This window comes from Megascapheus bottae, chromosome 13 (genome assembly GCF_031878675.1).
Source record: "Megascapheus bottae isolate mThoBot1 chromosome 13, mThoBot2.hap1, whole genome shotgun sequence".
Lineage (NCBI taxonomy): Eukaryota > Metazoa > Chordata > Mammalia > Rodentia > Geomyidae > Megascapheus > Megascapheus bottae.
The window spans coordinates 4562389-4582447 of NC_143521.1; the positions used below are offsets into that span (position 1 = coordinate 4562389).

The window sequence follows — 20059 nt, forward strand, 5'->3', positions numbered from 1 at the left end:
TTCAAGTTTAGTTCAGGTACTTGCATATGTCTTTGGTCATTTGCTTGTATTACCAATGAAGTTTGATTCAATTACTATATGGAGTTATATTGTTAGACATGTGTATTTCTCACATTTCATGTGGTAGATCCCTAACACTTCCCTCACTGTATTGTTAACAAAGCATTTGATTTAATTTGTTGTGCTTTGACTATAACTATAAGATGTTTATTCTGTAGATTCATGCAAGTTTGAGGGAAAGAAATCATTTCTTCAATATGTCTTAATTTTGAAAACAAAATAAAATTCAATCTAGCAAAAGTAGACAAAGAATCCAGATTTGGTGAATTCAAGCTGTTATTTTAAGAATCTTATTATAAATGATCTCTTCAGAAACTGCTGGATATACTTTCAAAGATATGCAATATTTTTAAACCTCTACTCTAGAAATATTTCCAAAAAGCATGGTTCACGCTAGTAATGACTTTAAGTAAAATTCTTTAGTCTGCTTCCAAATTTCAACTTAGATTTCTGTTAAAATACATTTTGAATAGCTGTTTGTTCCAAGAAATTTGCTTTATTGAGAGAAATCACTGCTACCTACCATCTCCCACAATAATGATTTCCAAGTTTGTGGGCTAAAATTAGTGACAATTTATACAAGTTATTTGACGTGATTGATTCAGTGGAGTGAATTGAACTGTAAGATTAGCTTAAAAAATACTTGGGAACAAAATAATTCAAGTGCCAGTAGTTCAAAATTTTTGGATAACTGTCTTCTAAATAAGAAAAGTTATATTGCTGAAGAAATAGAAGCATTTTCCAATATGTTTCTAATATCACTAAGAAGTGTTAAAGCTTTATGAGTAGTGGTTTTGTCAGATAATATTTTAATTGCTTTATTTGCATTATGTTCTTTGTTCCTTATTATCAACTCCATGGACTGGGAACATTCCTGTTCTCATTTTTATGGAGCAAATTTAGAGGCTAGGATGTGAAGAACTTGCCCAAGGCAAGTTTTAAATAGTTGAGATGAATTCAGTGTCTGCCTCCAAAGCCAAGTATGGCCTGCAATCATCCTACAATAAATAGATCTTCATGGTTAACTGCTGAGATTTCCCAGGGTGATACTTCAATGAAAGAATGTTCGTTTGCTATTATTTGTATTAGAGTTATTCATCAGGGAAAAAATAGTAGTCTCTTCAAGCACTGAATAAAACTCATTAATTAGATGTCAGTACATCCAATTGTATTACATTAAAATTACAAGTCAAGATATATAATAATTCTGGGTAGCTGAAAATAATAGAAGTTACCCAGTTCTGTCTCTCTTAATATTTTGTCCAACACCACACCAAAACAATAGGAAAATGAATAAGCATGTTCAATTAAATAATAGGACTAGAGTTAGTCCTGTAAATAGAAAGGAAAGTTCATCCTAAGCATAGAGTAATATTTCTGATTAAATCCAGATTAGAATCTTATTTTGTTACAGGTAAATTTTAAATTGATCAAGAAAATAAGTGAGAAAACAAATTAAAAAGGAGAGATGCCAGCACAAAATGTTATTAGAAAAGAAAACTCCATAAAAGTTGAAAGACTGCAACAATTACACAAATAAGCTTAAGTGATGATTAAAAATAAATTGCAATTTTGTGAACACCACGCTAAAAATAGTGTCAGGCAGGAACAGTACATACAGCTTTGATGGGATAAGAATAGCAATTTATAGGCTTAAATATTTCCTAATGTTTTCCTTCTAAATCCAATGAGAAAAATGTGATTCAATACTGGAGTGGCATATACCACACCACTTCTTCAAATGATCAAAATTAATATCAGGAAAAGGCAATTTCGTGTCATGTTGGCTTTATAACAGGTACTTGTAATTGCTTTTGAGAGTAAGCACTTATTACTTAGGGAAATGAGTTAAATAAAAGCAGCATGGAAGCTTGGTATTTCCACCTCTTTCTCTGAGCCATTCTCACTGCAATCACCTAGCCATCACCTTAGAATTCAGGAAGCACATGGCCGATGATAAAATGTTTACAAGGAGGGTAGCTATTTCCTAGAAAAGCAGATTTCCTTCTCAGGTCAAACCTGTCAGCAACCAAAATTGCTCTCCTCAAATGATGATAACTCTCATAGAAGCCCTCCATAATGATCAATCAAACTATATTTTGGCCATGACTGCTTTATAATTATGTATTCCTCTTCCTGTCCCCCGTTATTTGTCTATTTAATCCTAAAGCTCATATTTATATCCCAAAGGTTATTAGAGACGGCTTGAAGTACTATCTTTCCATGGCTGTGTAGACCAGGTAATGGTTATTCAACTTAAGCTAAAAAGCTTTGTTAATGTTCAAAATGTAGGTTCTCACAAAAACAACACACTTAGTTTTGTATTTTGGAGCAATATTTATCTAAATATATTAAAATAGTTAAAACAACCTATGAAGTACTCTTTGCATATATATAAAAACTATATTTTCTATTTGGTAAAGTATATAGTTTTATTTCAGATTTTAATACAAAGAAAGAAAGGATTCAAGGATGAAAATATAATAATATACAATAACTAACTACATATGAACAGTTCAGATAAGATATAAAATTGTTTTGAAAGTAGAAAAAAAAATTACTAAGAGAATATTAACCACAGATTGCTTACTGAGGTTATTGGTTATTACCTAGGCATTTCAATTTCTTATTGAAAAACTCATATATGTAAGAGTTAAACATATATACCCATATAGCATCTTTTCATCATAAAAAAACTATCTTACATCATGTGGTTGTTTCTGTGTTTCTGTAATTTATAGGAAAAGAAAGGGTAAATTGGAAGAACAATTAAAAGTTTTAATTATTCATTTGCTTGTAAAAGAAATACAGTATAGAAGATTCATAAATTTTTCTTGAGGCAGCTGTCGCTCATGCATCTTTGTTTAAATTACCATTGTGATTTAAGAAAACAATACACTTCTGAAAATAATAGTAAATTGAGCTGCCAACTAAGGTAACAAAACATCTGAAATCTATATTTTAAAAAGTGATAATAAAGGGTTATCTCTGGCTCACAAATTATGGCATGTCAGCTTAAGCAGTTAATTATGCTAGAAAACAAAGCCTTTGTCTTGGGCACACTGACAGCCCACCTGCAGGTAGCTAAGACTATCTTCCTTTTTTTTTTTCTCTTTAGACTTAGAGGAGTGCATGACATCAACCCTAATGTAACATACTGCAATGAAGGCCTTGTGCATGAAATCCCATCACAGGATTTAAAGGTCAAGCACTTGATAAAAACAAAGATGATTTTTAAATAAACCCTTTTGTTGACATTGTTATGAACAAGGACTTTTTTCCAAAGGAGTTCAAGGAGCACAAGTATATAAAGTGAGCATCTAAAGTCTGTCTTTCCATTTCCTTACAAATGAGACAATGTCATTCTTTCTGATGGCAGCATAGTTAATATATTATGTGAGTGGGGAATGCTGAATACATAAATGACACATCATCTACCTGCACATTATGAGACTACTACCAAGATGTGAACAGGGCCACATAGAAGCACATCACCTTGGATTTTGTACATAGGAATCAAAGTTATAATTCTTTCAGTGCATAGGAGAAAACTTGTATCCAACAGTTAAGGAATATGACTCTTGCTTTCTAGAGTCTACTAACAAAATTTAATTCTAATAATATTATGAATGCTTTGACTGAGTTACATTGTAAGTATGTTTTAGAAAAGTTGGGATTATAAAAATGCATATATATAAAATATTTTTATCTGAATACTTTTAAACATGTAAAGAATGCAACAAAATTTATAAGCATATAAATCTGAGAAATAATAGTAGGTTAGTTTTTTCTTTTCATTTTTTAATTTTTTTTTTGTTTTTGAGATATTAGTTTTGAATAGGGTCTCACCCTTTCTCTTTACTCTCTTTATTACCTGAGCTACACCTACAACCCTGCAGGCTATAATTAGTGTTGTAGAGTCCTGGTGTTTCCCAGTCAGACTGGATTTTGATCCTACCATTTAATCTTTCTGGGTAGATAATATAATAGGCTCTTATCAACGTGCCTAACTTTTATTAGTTAAGATAGAGGCCTGTGAACTCTTTGTCTGGATTGACCTGGAATCATTCTCCTCTTAATCTCCTCAGTAGCTAAGAGTACATGATAGAGCTTCCACACCCAGTTTGTTCATTTTCACCATTAATTTTTTGTATGATAAAAGTGACATAATTGGCCCAGAGCTGTCTCACATCACACTGATTCAGTGAATGTCTCTTGAGGGCGTTATTATGTTAGCTTAACTATTGAAAACATACTTTTTTTTGTCAGCTTTAATTCTGGCCCTGGGTGCTGTCCCTGAGCTCTTCAGCTCAAGGCTGGTGCTCTATCACTTTGAGCCACAGTGTCACTTCCAGTTTTCTGTTGGTTAATCAGAAATAAGAGTCTCATGAACTTTTGTGCCCAGGCTGGCTTTGAACCAGGATCCTTGTATCTCAGCCTCCTAAGTAGCTAGGATTACAGGTGTGAGTCACCGAAGTATAATTTTTGTTCCTAGAATTTCCATTTTAGACAAATTAATGTTATGATCTCTGTACTGTAATGGATAATACTGAGGTACACAGTGACTCATCAGAGTTGATCTTCCAACTGTTTAACAGCCTGTTACCATTCGAGTGAGGAAAATACTGTCGATTTTATCTTATGTGACTCATAGAAAATATGTTTACTTTTTGGAGAAATTGACAACAAAATATCAGGTGCAATTGCTAATATCTGTAATGCTAGCTACTTAGAAGACTGAGGGTGATAACTCAAGACCAGCCAGAGCAAAAAGTCTGCACCAGTTTATTACATGCTTACCTAGCATGCATGAAGCCCTGGGTTCAGTTCCTCAGTATCACATAAACAGAAAGATCCAATGTGGCACTGTGCTCAACTGATAAAATACTAGCCTTGAGAAAAAGAAGCTCAGAAACAGTGTCTAGAACCTGAGTTCAGTCCACAGGACTGGCAAAAATGAAAGAAGGCAAGAAGGCAAGAAAGAAAGAAAAGAAAGAAAGAAGGAAAGAAAGAGAGAGAGAGAGAGAGAGAGAGAGAGAGAGAGAGAGAGAGAGAGAGAGAGAGAGAGAGAGAGAGAGGGGAAGGAAGGCAGGAAGGAAGGAAGGAAGGAAGGAAGAAAGAAAGAAAGAAAGAAAGAAAGAAAGAAAGAAAGAAAGAAAGAAAGATAGAAAGAAAGAAAGAAAGAAAGAGGAGAAGAGAGGGAGGGAGGGAGGAAGGAAGAAAGAGAGAGAAAGAAAGAAAGGCACTAGTAGTAAATTTGAAAATTGCTTCTAATCTAAGATGCATGTTAGATTTTTTTCCTTTTAACTTATAAATATGAAGACTTTATCCAGCCAAGGATTTACAATCACCTTTCAGGAAATCCACATGAAGAGATATCAGTAATTCAAAAGAAAACATGACAGCTCTATGTAAGGCATTTATTAGCTAATGAGAAGAAAATATATTTCCCTGATCAAATGGAGTTAATGGATGCAAAATGTAGCTAAGAGAGTATATACTATGACATTAGAAATAAGTAATACTTTGCTTTCTTATTTATTTTATTTATTCAGTCATTTTAATTTAATTTATTAATGCTATTCACTAATTAAATTTGTTTCTTTTTTGGTAAAATTCTCATAAAAAGTTGAATTAAATTTATATATGTTGATAATAATTACATAGTTAATATGAAGCCAAAACTCTTGCTAAGGCGGTCCCCTATTCTAAGTGAGTAAATAAACATGCCTCAAATGCTAATATGAAAACAATATCCTAAACTGTAGCACTTGAAAACAATGGGCTGCAGAAACTATATGAGACTCAAAAATCTCTGTAGAGGAAAGGAGCATAGAGAAAGACAGTAAAAGTTCACCACTATACATAGAGCCACCAAAGTTTTGTCCCAGGTCACTGTCTATACTCTGATCATTTCTCTTTCCTAAATATCTTCATTTCATTGCCCCAAATTGTCTAGATCTCTATGTACTTTCTCATGAGGAAGTTATTTAAACTTTGATCATCTGACCCCATCTTTGAATTTCCTACACTTGTATGATTCCTGTGCACATGTCCTTTACTTCTGTCTCTTAGAGAAGTTAGTCATGATCCTCCATGCTGGGAATGAAAAGAATCACGCTTATATTACCATCTAGGAAGTGGATATCTGTAAACTTGTCAGTTTTATGATCACTTTGAATGTAATTATTATACTCATTAAGTCCAAAGTTAGACACTGTGCTCCTATATTTGAACATTTAACTTTTTTTATCTGGTGGCCATTATGATTTAGATAAATAAAATATAAATGGATTGCCTTAGAAAATTCAAAATATTTTTTGGTCAGTGTCTGAGGTTGAACTCAGGCCCTGTGTGCTGTCACTGAGCACTTTTGTGCTCAAGCCTACTGCTCTACCACTTGAGTCACAGCACTACTTCCAAATTTACTTATTACTTTACTTATGTAACTATAACCTCTCTATATATCACCTTTAAAATAAAATACAATAAAATAATTTAAAAAGAAACAGAAGAAAAGAAAGGAAATTCGAACCAAAAAGTACTGATTTCCCTTGGACAGTTTAATATACAGTCTTAAATTGCTGAAAGTTTTATTATTCAATTTGGAAATTCTTTGAATATCTGAATCAATATTATTGCAGTTGCTTTCCCAGATAAAATATTAATATTTGCTCTGCTGTCTTGTGTCAGTTTTAATAGGAAGAGAATTATATTAAAATCTGTGTTAATAAATGGAGAAAAGATGAATGATGGGAGAGCACTGGGAATGAGGACAAAGTGATTTGTTAAACTAGTATAATAAAGGGCTAAGTAACTCATTTTATGAACTGTACATAGGATTATAAAATTCAAAGGACGTTTTCCATAATATCTACATCATTAAGAAAGAAAAAAAGGCCAGGAGTTTAGCCTAGTGGTAGAGTGCTTGCCTAGCATGCACAAAGACCGGTGTTGGATTCCTTGGTACCGCATACACAGAAAAAGCCAGATGTGGTGCTGTGGTTCAAGTGGTACAGTGCTAACCTTGAGAAAGACTAAGGACGATGCTCAGGCCCTGAGTTCAAGTCCCAGGACTGGCCAAAAAAAAAAAAGAGAGAGAGAGCCGGGGCACTGGTGGCTCATACCTGCAATCCTAGATACTCAGGAGCCTGTGTCTGAGGATCACTTGTGGATCAAGTGGTAGTATGCTAGCCTTGAGCAAAAAGAGGTGGAAGGAGGTCTGAGTCAATCTCCATGACCAACAAAAAAAATAGGAAGGGAAGAAGAAAGGAAGGGAGGAAGGGAGGAAGGAAGGAAGGGAGGAAGGGAGGGAGGGAGGGAGGGAGGGAAGGAGAAAGTCAGGGCCTTGTAGCTCATACCTGTATTTGTAGCTACTTAAAGGCTGAGATCTAAGGATTGTGGTTTAAAGACTGCATGGACAATAAAGCTCATGAGAATTTTATGTTCAAATAAGCAGCAAAATTCAGAACTAGAGGTGTGGTTTATGTAAACTATCTTTGAGTGAAAAAAAAATCCTGAGTTCAAGCCCCAGTACTAGCACACACACACACACACACATACACATACAAATGAAGGAAGGAAGGAAGAAAGGCAGGCAGGCAGGCAGGCAGGAAGGAAGGAAGGAAGGAAGGAAGGGAACAGAAAAAGAACAGAAACAACTTTTGTTTTTTTTCCCTTTTTTTCCTTAATTTTATTGTCAAGGTGATGTACAGAGGGGTTACAGTTACATAAGTAAGGTAACGTACATTTCTGTCCAACGTTGTTAAACACTTCTTCGTTTTCTCCCTATCTCTCCCCTGGACTTATGTAAAGTTAATTTTCCACCTAGTGTCTTGTGAGTATTGCTGTAACATTGGTTCACCCTTTTTCCTCTGTCTCACTACTTTGTCATTTCCCTTACCTTCCTCAATCAAATAAATGAATATACGAGACAAAGGGTAGCAAAATCTAAAACAATGACTACCAATGATAAACCAAAGGGGGGAGGGCTTAAAAAAAAAGAACTTAAATACAATTAATTGTTTAAAAAAAATCAACAAAAAACAAATAGGAACCCTCGTGTTTCCAAATGCTGGAGATCATTTCAATTAGCATCATTTAATATGGTCATTTATGCATAGCTATTGAGCTGTTGTGATCCTCTGCAAGGGCTATTCCAGACATATAATAATTATTAAAACTGAGTAAAATCTTGGAGACTATTTTTCTTTGGCTCTGGCTTACTTCACTTAATATGTTTTTTTCCAAGGCTTTCCATTTCCTTACAAATGCGGTAATGCCATTCTTTTTGATGGCAGCATAGAATTCCGTTGTGTATATACACCACATTTGGTTTGGATGTGTTCCATATATTAGCTACAGTAAGTAAGGCTGCAGTGAACATAGTTGTGCTTGTAGTATTACAGTGGCCTTGTTTATGATCACTTATATAAATAAGGAGTGGGATTGCTGGATCATAGGGGCATTGTATGTTTAGTCTTTTGAGGGATCTCCATACTGCTTTCCAGAGTGGCTGAACCAGGGAAGTAGTAGCCTTGCCTTTTGGCCACATTCTCATCAGCATCTGCTAGTATTTGTTTTCTTGATATCAGCCATTCTAACTGGGGTGAAATGGAATCTGAATGTGGTTTTGATTTGCATTTCTTTAATGGCCAGAGATGTTGGCTATTTCTTCATGTGTCTATTGGTTATTTTTATTCCCTCTTTAGAGAAGTCTCTCTTTTAATTCTTTAGCCCACTTATTAATGATGTGGCTGTTTCTTTGAGGATTTGTTATTGTGAAGTTAAATTTTTTCAGCTCTACATATATTTTTGATTTAAGGCCAGTGTCTCTTGTATGGCTAGTGAAGATCTTCTCCCAATCTATGATTTGTTGTGATTCTGGATCTTTAGGAAGTTTCTACCTTATCCTTTTCTGTAATACTTTCCAGATATCTGCTCTTACCTAGAGGTCACTGATCCATTTGGAATTAATTCTTATGCATGGTTGTATGTACAGATCTAACTTTTCTGCATATGTATAGCCAATTATACCAGTAGTATTTGTTGAAGAGGCTGTTTCTTCCATCCTACTTTTTTTACTCCCTTATTAGAGACGAGGTGGCTATAGGTCTGTGGGATTATGTCTTCAGTTCTATTCCATTGCTCCTGAGGTCTGTTCATGTGCCAGTACCAAATCATTTTTATACCTACATCTTTATAATTGAGTTTGAAGTTTGGTATTGATATTTCTCCAACAGTGTGCTTTCTGCTAAGGATTGTCAAGACTTTCTACATTGTTTTGTATTTCCCTTCCTTCTAGTTGATCAGCTTTTATAACTTAAGTTACTTTGTCAAAGTTTGTTTAGATCTTGTAAGAACTTTACTTCCTTGATTTGGTTTTCAGTGTTCACTCTTTAGTGGCTATAATTTCATTGGACTCCTTTCCTACCACTGGAATTCATTCAGCTTTCATGAATTCTTCTATAACTTCCTCTATTATCTTTGGTTAACCTCATCAGTCTTTGGCATAGCCATATACTGATTTTCATGACACCAATTAAAGGCTTCTCCAAGAAATCACTCTGATACATGGTCACATACAAAGGAAAAGGAGTTTTAATGACAAATTACTGACAGGCTACCGCTTGGGGAGAAAGTAGCAGCTGGGTAAGACTGTAAGCAGATTTATAGGGCTGGGTTCCTGTGTAATGTGAGAGCAGAAACCTACAATTTGGAAGCTGTTAACATTTAGTAGTAGCTGCACAAATAAGGGAGAGGGAAATTGCATTGTGGGGTGGGGCTACCATTTGAGATTGCAACTACCTCTGTCACCTGTTTTCAGGTAAAGGCCTGTGTCATCTGTTTTCAGGGAAAGATCCGTATCACCTGATATTAGGTAGTGTTTATAGAGCATTTTGAGAGCTATCCTCTAGGTCTTTTCCTTAACTGCTCTGTTTCCAGTTTATCATGAGTGGAAAGTGAGTTTGCTTGATTGGCCATTCTTCTTGTGTTTCTATGGCTTATTTTGTCAATTTGGAAATGAGAGCAAATCCAATTCCACACTAAAATACAGTTTTAAGACAAGCACCAACCAAGAGCTCTATAGCTGCACAGACTTTGGAAGTTCAAACTCAAAGATTATTCTTTCTTTCTTTCTTTCTTTCCTTCCTTCCTTCTTTCTTTTTATTTTTGAATATTGCACAGAGGGGTTACAGTTACATTTGTCAGGTAGTAGGTGCATTACTTCTCACACACTGATACCCCTTCTCATGATTTTGTCCACATTCCCCTACCCCCACTCCATTCCAATCAATATATAGGTGTTTCACTGTATCTCTCCTTTTTTGGACTTTTTATACTTTCCATACTTTTTCGGAACTATATCTACTTCCACATCAGAGCACTATTTTAAGACAAACACCAAATCACAGCCCTGTAGTAGTGCAGACTTTTGAGGTTCATAATCAAAGGTTGATAGTTTCACTCTGTCTCTCTTTTTTTATTTTTATTTTTTGGATATGTAATTAGATCCAATACCACCACAGAGCACAGTTTTAATACCAAATCCAACCCAGGCCCTGTATTTCTACTGATATTAGAGGTTCAAAATCATAGATAAGTATTCCTCTATCTCTGCTTTTCTGTTAGGGGAGGGGTATTATGTTTTAGGAGTGGGGATTATATTCAGTTATAATTGATGAGCAAGTCTGTCATGAGGTTTAACGTGATTTGGACCAAAAGGATAACTAAGCCACTTTGGCACAGTTTCACTGAATACAGATATGGTTTAGCTGAAGGATACACAACTAGGAATTGACAGAATAAAGAAAACAAAGAAGGAGAAAAGTATCAGAAATAAAGGAAAATGAGTTGAGGTGAAATTAGAGGAAAGATTAAGAGATATAATTTTACAAATAGGAGAAAAATCAGAAAAAAGGAACAGGAAAGAAACAGAAAGAAGAAAACTAAGCCCTAAATTCAGAGAAAGATAAAAGAAAAAGAAACAAAGAAAAAGAAATAAGAAAAGGAAAATATATAAAAATAAAGTTAAAGTAAAAAAATTATACATGTATAATAGTATTAAAATTAAAAATACTAAGTGTGCAATAGAAGATGGGTAATCAACTTATACTCTGAATTAGTATACACGGACTAGTAATCACTATAAGCTGTTTCCCCAGGAATAAACAACACAATGTGGAATAGAAAAAATAAATCGATAAAATAAACAACATGGGGAAGAAAGGAAAAAGGGGAAAAAAGAAAGAAAAAAATTAAAAGAAAATAAAAAGAAGTCTCATAATGACACCTTTGATTTCATTGTGGTGGTCAGTTCACTTTTTCTTGTGACTCTGTTGTTTTTTCAGGTCTCTTTGAGTGGGCAAAACAAAGTTGGGTGTTACCGTTTTGAGGTCTTAAGTGTCATCCTCCCAGATTGATTTAGTGGCAACACAATCTGCTTTGTGTTTAATGCAGGGAGGTGTTGGCTGGTTCTGTAGCTTGTTGCTGTGAGTGAGCCTGAGTGTGGGTGGTGTTTTGGCCTGTCTGGAATCAGCGGCTTTTCCCAGTGGGGACAGACCCTGACACTCTCCTTTGGCCTAACCTGGGGGGCTTTCACCTTTTGTAGCCTGTCCAATTCATTTTTTATTTAAAATGATTTTCCCGTGAGATTTTTACAGATTTTTAGTTTTTTAATTCCTGTAGCATGCTGAAAGCTGCTGGTTTGGCTCCGGTATAAATTGGAATGCTTTTGTTTGTTGCAGAGGAGCAGGGCTGGCACTCCCTGAGCTGGCCAGTAAAGAAAGTTGACCCTCCCTAAGAGAAGCTACTTCCTCCAGGGTGGGGCAGCCTTCCCCTGGGCAGAATTGACTCTCGCAGGTCAGATTCTTTTCACCTACTGAAAAATGGTGCCACAGTTTCTCCTTCTCTGGCCTGAGTTATCTGCGAGCAGCTCTGCAGAATCTATGCCAATATCAAAAATGGCGATTTTCTTGGGTGGCAGAGAGAGGGTTGGGGATGGAGGCTGCTACTTTCCAAATGCAAATGCTATGCTGTGGGGAAAAGTGAGGATGTCTTTTTTTTTTTTTTTCTTTTTGGTCATGGGGCTTGAACTAGGCCTGGGCGCTCTCCCAGAGCTCTTCAGCTGAAGGCTACAATCTGCGATCTGTGTGTGTCTGTGGCCAGCAATATGTGGATTTCCACTCCAGTCATCCATGTTGCACTGGAGGTGAGTGAAAAGTGTGTGCACTCTGTCTCTGGCACCTCTTCCCTGCTCTGTCTGGTCGCCATTGTGGCTGCCATTGCCACTGGCACAGATATGGGCTCAAATCTGTCATCTTAAGCAGGCTGCCTGAATTTTTCCTCTCTGGGCAGAACCTCTGTACTATTACCTCACTTGTGATTTTCTAGTGGTGGTCCTTCCACTGGAATGCATAACCTGGTTTTGTGGAGGGAGCTCAGTTAGTCCCAAGGTGCACCTCTGCCATCTTCCTAGACTCCTCCAGAGATAACCTTTAAAAAAAGATTTCTTTACTAAAATTGTGTAAGTTGAAGAATTAGGCAGTATAGGGTTTCTCTGGGGAAAGAATAGGAATGAATGTTTCTAAAAATAAAGAAAGAAAAAAGACCTAGATTCTAGGTCAACTTGTACTCTAATGTAGGTTACTAAAAAGTTTGTTGATAGTATGAGACATAAATAATAGTCTAGAGTGAGTATCAAGGCTGAGAATGAAAGAGAATCCCCTGACTTTTGTCATGATTGTAGTGTCTTTTTGCTTCCTTTATAGAATCACAGGTCCCTGTCCTACTTTTTTACTCTTTTAGGCTCAATCCTTTTAGTTCCATGCATTTTTACACCTGCCCTGCTTCTCCTCACATTAACATTATCCCATTTCCTATAACTTACAGTAGATGTCAATCTTATGCCACTATCTCTTCTCCAGTTTCTTCTAGTAATCCACTTTCAGTCAGAAACACATTACCACAGCTCCAAAAGAGAAATGTATACACACACACACACACACACACACACACACACACACACACCTGAAATTCTGTGCAAGGAATCAGGTTGCTTTACCTTCCTGAAAGCCTAGTTCATCCCTTGTTTTTAAAATGCAAACTAAGTTCCAAGGAGGGCTAATTAGAAACAGATAACATGAAAAGATGGCAGCCAACTGATGGAAAATTCTAGTACTGACTGATGAAGGGAATTAAACTCATTTTGAGGAGGTATAATGATTTAATTATAATGATTTAAAATGTTATTATCAAATAACATTTATCAAGTTAGTTTTTACTACATGTTATATTTTATCCTTGCATAAAGTTATTTTTTCCTGAGAAATGAAAGTAAAAACAATCTGGTTCTTTGCTACATATATATTTTAAATTATCTTTTGAAATAGCTTCTGCTATAATTTGATGTCTATTATTATACATTAAGCTTATTTGATGATTAAAAATGTTTTCTTACTAGAAGATTCTTAGGCTAGGGGCATGGCTCAAGTGGCAAAGTATTTGTGCAGCAAGCAAAAGCCCAGTTTCAAAATAAAATAATATTTAAAGTAAAATTATAAAATAAAATGAAATTAATCAAGCTACTATAATGTTCTTAAAATAGTAACATTCTGAGAAATTAACTATGCTGAAAGGTTATTAGTATCTATTTTATTCATATTGAAAGATTTAGATTCGTTTTCAAATTTTTTTGTGAGTCATAGGGCTTGAACTCTGGGCCTGGGCACTGTCCCTGAGCTCTTCAGCTTGAGGCTACTGATCTACCCTATAGCCACAGCACCACTTCCTGTTTTCTAGTGGTTAATTGGAAAAGAGAGCCTCATGGTCTTTAGTGCTCAATTTGGCTTTGAACGGCAGCCTAGATCTCAGCATCCTGAGTTGCTAGGGTTACAGTCATAAGCCATCATGCCCAGCTCTCTTTTTCAGTTTTAATACCTGATTTTTAATTTCAGTTTCTAATGGTATGCCTAAGTGGACTGTAGGTTATTATATTCATACATTTAAGAAATCTTCACATATATTAATTTTGTTTTTCAAGTATATTCAGGACTTGACACATAATATCTACATCATTCTTTGTTATTGAGAAGAATTCTTCAGTAATTAACTTTCCTATGTTTTAAAAGTTGTATAGGTAGGACATACGAATTGATTCTGTATGTTATAATAGAAAGCAGATTTATTAAATGGACTGCAATGTGTTTGATTTTATTTGAGGATGTGACCAATGACTTTGGCCTCTTTTGACTTTGACTTTCCTTTGAAATCTGTACAGAAGCAAGATTTTTATTTTAAGATCTACAAGAGAAATATCAAAGTTGAACCATACCAGATAAACCAATTGGGCCCAGAAGAAGTCACTTAACATTTCATCCAACATCTTCAGAACTCATATTCTTTCCATGAGCGGGTAGAATATTCTCTAGGATAAGCACAAAACAGAAGATGGTCTACAAAATTGTACTTGGGATAGGAGTCTAGACTAAAGCTTGGGATGGGCAAAAATGGTGAAAGAGATCATGCATTAGCCACTAGTGCGGATGCCAGTCTGACCTCTGGCATGGCACACAGGTGTGAGAGAGAGGAAGCAAATAGAATCACAGTAACCAGCTAATTGCAGAGGATGAAGAACAAGGCAGTCACTTAAATCATCTGATCATGTAAGAGACATTCAGACTATTCTACCTGTGTAAAAGAGATCTCTCAGAATAAAGTCACATCCCTTTTGGGAGGAATGATGGGGAAATTCTAGGAGCTTGGACTGGGATCATACTATTTTCACTTGCTGATCTTCACCAAGAAGATCAGTAGAGAACCCCAGACACCATGCACCTCACTATTCCATGCACACATTAAGGCCATACTGTCTGTCCAGAGCAACCCAGGGCTAACCCAGGGCTACAGGCTGCAGATGGCATATTGTGGGGCACTTCAAATCAAGGGTAAAAGGCCTACCTCATGGCCCACTGCTCACTTCCTGGTTTTGGAGATGTGACCTGCCTGTCTCCTGGTTGGGAGGTTTGGCCGTGGTTTGTGATGTAAAATAAGGCTACCTCGAACCCATGGATTGGACCAGCCACCCTCTCTGACCGCACCTACTTCCCCCTGTCCTGCTAATTCTACGTTAATAGATTCCTGCTTCTTACTTTAGCCCCTGGTATCTTCCCATTAAACGAGTCTGCTGTGACATTCTCCCTGGCGCGTCTGTGTCTTCCTTCTGGAGAAGGGAGGGCTGGGTGAAGGTGGCCAGCCAGCCCTATCCTTTCTCAGTCTCGTCTTAGTCGGGGCGTGTTCTCTTTGCCATTCCTGCTGGTCAGGAGGCAAAGAGTGCTAAAAACCCCGACAGCATATCTTCCATGCTTGTTTTCAAATAAATCTTTCATGAGCTTTCTTTTTTTCATATATTTTTTATTGTAATTAATAGAAGGGTTACGTGATATTTGCCAGATAGATGGTGCGTTAATTCCCATACATTGATACCCTTTCACATGTTTTGGTCCCCATTTCCCTTCGCCACACCCCCACCCTTCATCTTGTTTTCCACGTTCCCTATCCAATTTCAAATAACCAAATACAAATATATCCGATATATCAGGTAACAAAGTGAGATGCTGTAACAATATGAGATAACCAAGGGACAGCAAAAGAGATGAGAGATAACATAGTACCTTAAGAACAACAATCATTCATTATATGGCTTTTGTTTCTATATCCTGAAGGTCCTTTCATTTAGCTTCATCCTATATGGCCTTATGTACCTAAGTGTTGTTCTATTGTACATCTCTGCTAGGAGAGCCCAAGGTTTCTACTGATTAGGACAAATGAGGGAAACCATTGAACCTAAGTTCCTTTGAGTCTGGCTTACTTCACTTAGTATGATTTTTTCTAAGTCTTTCCATTTTCTTACAAATGGGGCAATGTCATTCTGACAGCAGCATAGAATTCTATTGTGTATAAATACCATATCTTGTTGATGCACTCATCAACTGAGGGGCATCAGGGATGGTTCCATATCTTGGCTGTGGTAAATAGTGCTGCAATGAACATTGTGGTAGTGGATTTAGTATGTCCTTGTTTCTGGACGATTGGGTAAATGCCAATTAGTGGAATTGCTGGGTCATAGAGGAGTTCTATGTTTAGTCTTTTGAGGAACTGCCATACTGCTATCCATAGTGGTTGAATGAGTTTGCACTCCCACCAACAGTGTAGTAGTGATCCCTCCTGGCCACATCCCCTTCAGCATCTGTTGTTATTCCTTTTCTTGATCCTGGCCATTCTAACTGGAGTGAGGTGGAATCTTAGAGTTGTTTTGATTTGCATTTCTTTTATGACCAGAGATGTTGAGCATTTCTTCATGTGTCTATAGGCCATTTTTGTTTCTTCTTCAGAGAAGACTCTCTTTAAGTCTTTGGCCCATTTTTTAATGGGATGGTTGTTACTTTGGAGATTAGTTTTGGAGTGATTCAATTTTTTGAGCTGTTGATATATTTTAGATATGAGGCCTTTGTCCGTTGTATGGTTGGTGAAGATCTTCTCCCACTATATAGGCTTTCTAATTAGTTTATTAGCTATGTCCTTTGCCATACAAAAGCTCTGCAGTTTAATGCAGTCCCACTTACCCAGCCTTTCTCTGATTTGTTGTGATTCTTGGTCCTTATTAAGAAAGTTTCTACCTGTGCCAAGGAGGTCTAGTGAATCTCCTATTCCTTCTTGTAAAGTTTTCAGTGTGTCAGCTTTTACCTCCAGGTCTTTGATCCATTTGGAGTTAGTTCTAGTGCAGGGTGACAAAGAAGGATCCAACTTGAGTTTTCTGCAGGAGCTTAACCAGGTCTGCCAGAACAACTTGTTGAAGAGGCTATCTTTCTTCCATTCTATGTTTTTGGCTTCCTTGTCAAAGATTAGGTGGCCATAGGTCTGTGGTTTAATATCTGGGTCTTCAGTTCTATTCCATTGGTCTTCAGGCCTGTTCTTGTGCCAGTACCAGGCTGTTTTGATAATTATAGCTCTGTAATAGAGTCTAAAGTTTGGTATTGAAATTCCTCCTGTTCTTTCTGCTAAGAAGTGTTTTTGCTATACGGGGTCTTTTATTATTCCATATGAAATTTTGGATTGCCTCTTCTATTTCTTTAAAGAATGCCATTGGGATATTGATGGGTATTGCATTGAGTTTGTAGATAGCCCTTGGCAAGATTGTCATTTTCACTATATTGATTCTTCCAATCCAGGAGCATGAGAGGTTTTTCCATTACCTCAGTTCTGCTTTAATTTCCTTTTTCAGGGTTTTAAAGTTTCGTATCATGAGGGAATACTTCTCAAACCTTACACCAACAAATTTGAGAATCTAGAAGAAATGGACAAATTCCTAGCCAATATTACCATCCTACACTGAATCAAGAAGAACTAACTCAACTAATCAGGCCTATTTCAAGCACTGAAATAGAAAAGACAATAAGAGAACTTCCACCTAAGAAATGCCCAGAGCCAGATTGATTCACAGCTGAATTCTATAAGGTCTTCAAAGCATAGCTCACACCAATACTCCTCAAACTCTTCAACGAAACTCATTCTATGAAGCCAGTATAACCCTCATCCCCAAACCCGACAGAGATTAATCAAAGAAAGAGAACTATAGACCTATTTCTTTGATGAACATTGATGCAAAACTTCTCAACAAAATACTGGCCAACCGTCTACAACAACACATCAAAAAAAATTATACACTATGATCAAACAGGTTTCATCCCAGGGAGCCAAAGCTGGTTGAACATATGCAAATCAATTAATATAATTCAACACATCAACAGGATCAGGGACAAAAATCACATGATTGTCTCAATAGATGCAGAAAAGGCATTTGACAAGATCCAACACCCCTTTATGTTAAAAGCTCTGGAGAAACTAGGAATCCATGGAACATTCCTCAATATAATAAAGGCTGTGTATGACAAACCCACAGGTAGTATTATACTTAATGGCGAAAAGCTAAAGCCATTCCCTCTAAAATAAGGAATGGGACAAGGATGCCCACTTTCTCCACTCCTCTTTAACATAGTATTAGAATTCCTAGCCAGTGCAACAAGGCAAGAAGCAAGCATAAAGGTGATCGAAATAGGGAAAGAGGAAGTAAAACTTTCCCTCTTTGCAGATGACATGATCCTGTGTTTAAAGAATCCTATAGACTCTACTCCCAAGCTCCTTGAGCTGATTCAAAACTTTGGAAGGGTAGCAGGGTATGAAATTAACCCTCAAAAATCAACTGCCTTCCTCACGCCAATAGTAAGAGGAATGAGGCAACAATCAGGAAAGCAACTCCTTTTGCAATAGCCTCAAAGAAAATAAAGTAGCTAGGAATTACCTTAACTTTCATGAGCTTTCATTCTCAACACCCAGGCAACTCTTGTCTAATCTGCCCTGAGTTTCTTCAGACTATAAGCATGACCTGCAAGCTACCTTACCACTGTGATACTAAACTGCTGAAAATAACCTTGATGTATGTCAGTTCCTGTTCATCATCAGCAACACCCCATCTCCTCCAAATCTGTCCTATGAGTTCTTCTCTTTCTCACTCTGACAAAAAATTCGGCTTTCACCTAGAGACACTGTTGCTCCTGTTCTCCCATCAAGGATCATTTGTATCACTTACAGGCATTTCTTTTTTTCCCTCCTCCAGGTTTAAATCCAACATCTTCTATCAGTTTGTCTTCCATCAACTTTGCTTTTCTGCCATTTATTGGCCCTCATCCTTGAGATCATTTTTAACTTCTGTCTTATTGTCTTTCAGTCCAACATTCTTTGAGATTTCAACATGCTCTGGGTGGTATTATGCAGCTTTTTTGAAGCTCTATAGACTCCTCTTGTCTGACAGATCATGTCACTTGTGTTATATTGTCTACTAATTCTCATGTCATGGTCATTCCTCACATCTTCTAAGCCTCACAATTTTGATTTCACAAACTGCACTCGACTAATCTCAGTTGCAGTTCTATTTCATCTTCACATAATAGGTCATTTAAAGATTGGTTACTCTAGCTCTCAGTTGTTATTTCCTACTTACTGAAAGTAAATCCATGACTCATGCAATTGTCAGCTCTAATTTGCCCTCATACTCAGTGGTACACTCTTCTTGGCTTGAAGTTCCTCTGTGGAAACTCATACCTATGCCCACCATGTCCACCTATTTGCTTATCTACCTGCAAATCTTTGAAGAAAAGCATAATTAGAATTACTCTCTTCATTTTGTCTTTGTGATTATGATGTAGTGATTCCTAGTTAATGGTAAATAGCCTTCATACTACATTTACCTAACATGTCATTTTCATCCTGTTTACTCACATCTCTAAACCTAACCACTCTCATTCTCCTTCAGTGATCTTGCCTCTAATTTTGCTGATAAAATTGAAATATACAGAAGAGAATTTCAACAAACACCCAAATATGTATCTACATACTGCCTGAACCTTAATATCGTATTTCATCAAAAAGCAGCTTAGCACATGCAGTTAGTGCGTCAGCCATTTTCCCTATTGTGCTCTTCTCTCCTGGGTCATAGTATGCTATCATTTCCCCCTTCTTTCACTTGAGCTGATTCTTCTTGCCATCCTTTCCCTTTATTAAAGAAACAAAAAAGTAAGAAATCCTTCAAAATCTACCTGCCCTTTATTCTCCTCATGTTTAAGTAACACATCTTCACTAAGGCTTAGCCTTATAATCTTATTTAAACCAGAATTTCCTAGTCTCAACCCAGTACTCCTGATCCCCTGTGTTTTGGTTGTTGTTTTGTTTATTCAAAGCATGAAAAGTCTTCTGACATTCTCTTTAGCACATTGTTAACAACAATTGTTACAATTAATTCCAATTTAACAACAATTGTTGTACATTTATTGTTAGAAAGTTAACCTGTAATGTTTGAAATTGTTATGTGTCCATGTCAAGCAGAATTGTACCACTCAATAACTGCTTACAAATGTATCTTAATATTTTAATGTTTCAAAAAATA

The 20059-nt window shown here is 36.4% G+C and overlaps 1 long non-coding RNA gene across 1 annotated transcript in view; it reads left to right on the forward strand.

The window, feature by feature from the left end:
- The first annotated feature begins 2259 nt into the window (after positions 1 to 2259).
- LOC150055442 (uncharacterized) overlaps positions 2260 to 20059 on the forward strand; it is a 50247-nt gene continuing 32447 nt past the window's right edge. Inside the window, exon 1 of the long non-coding RNA XR_016537428.1 lies at positions 2260 to 2300. This is a non-coding gene — a long non-coding RNA (uncharacterized LOC150055442). The remainder of the gene's footprint in view (positions 2301 to 20059) is intronic.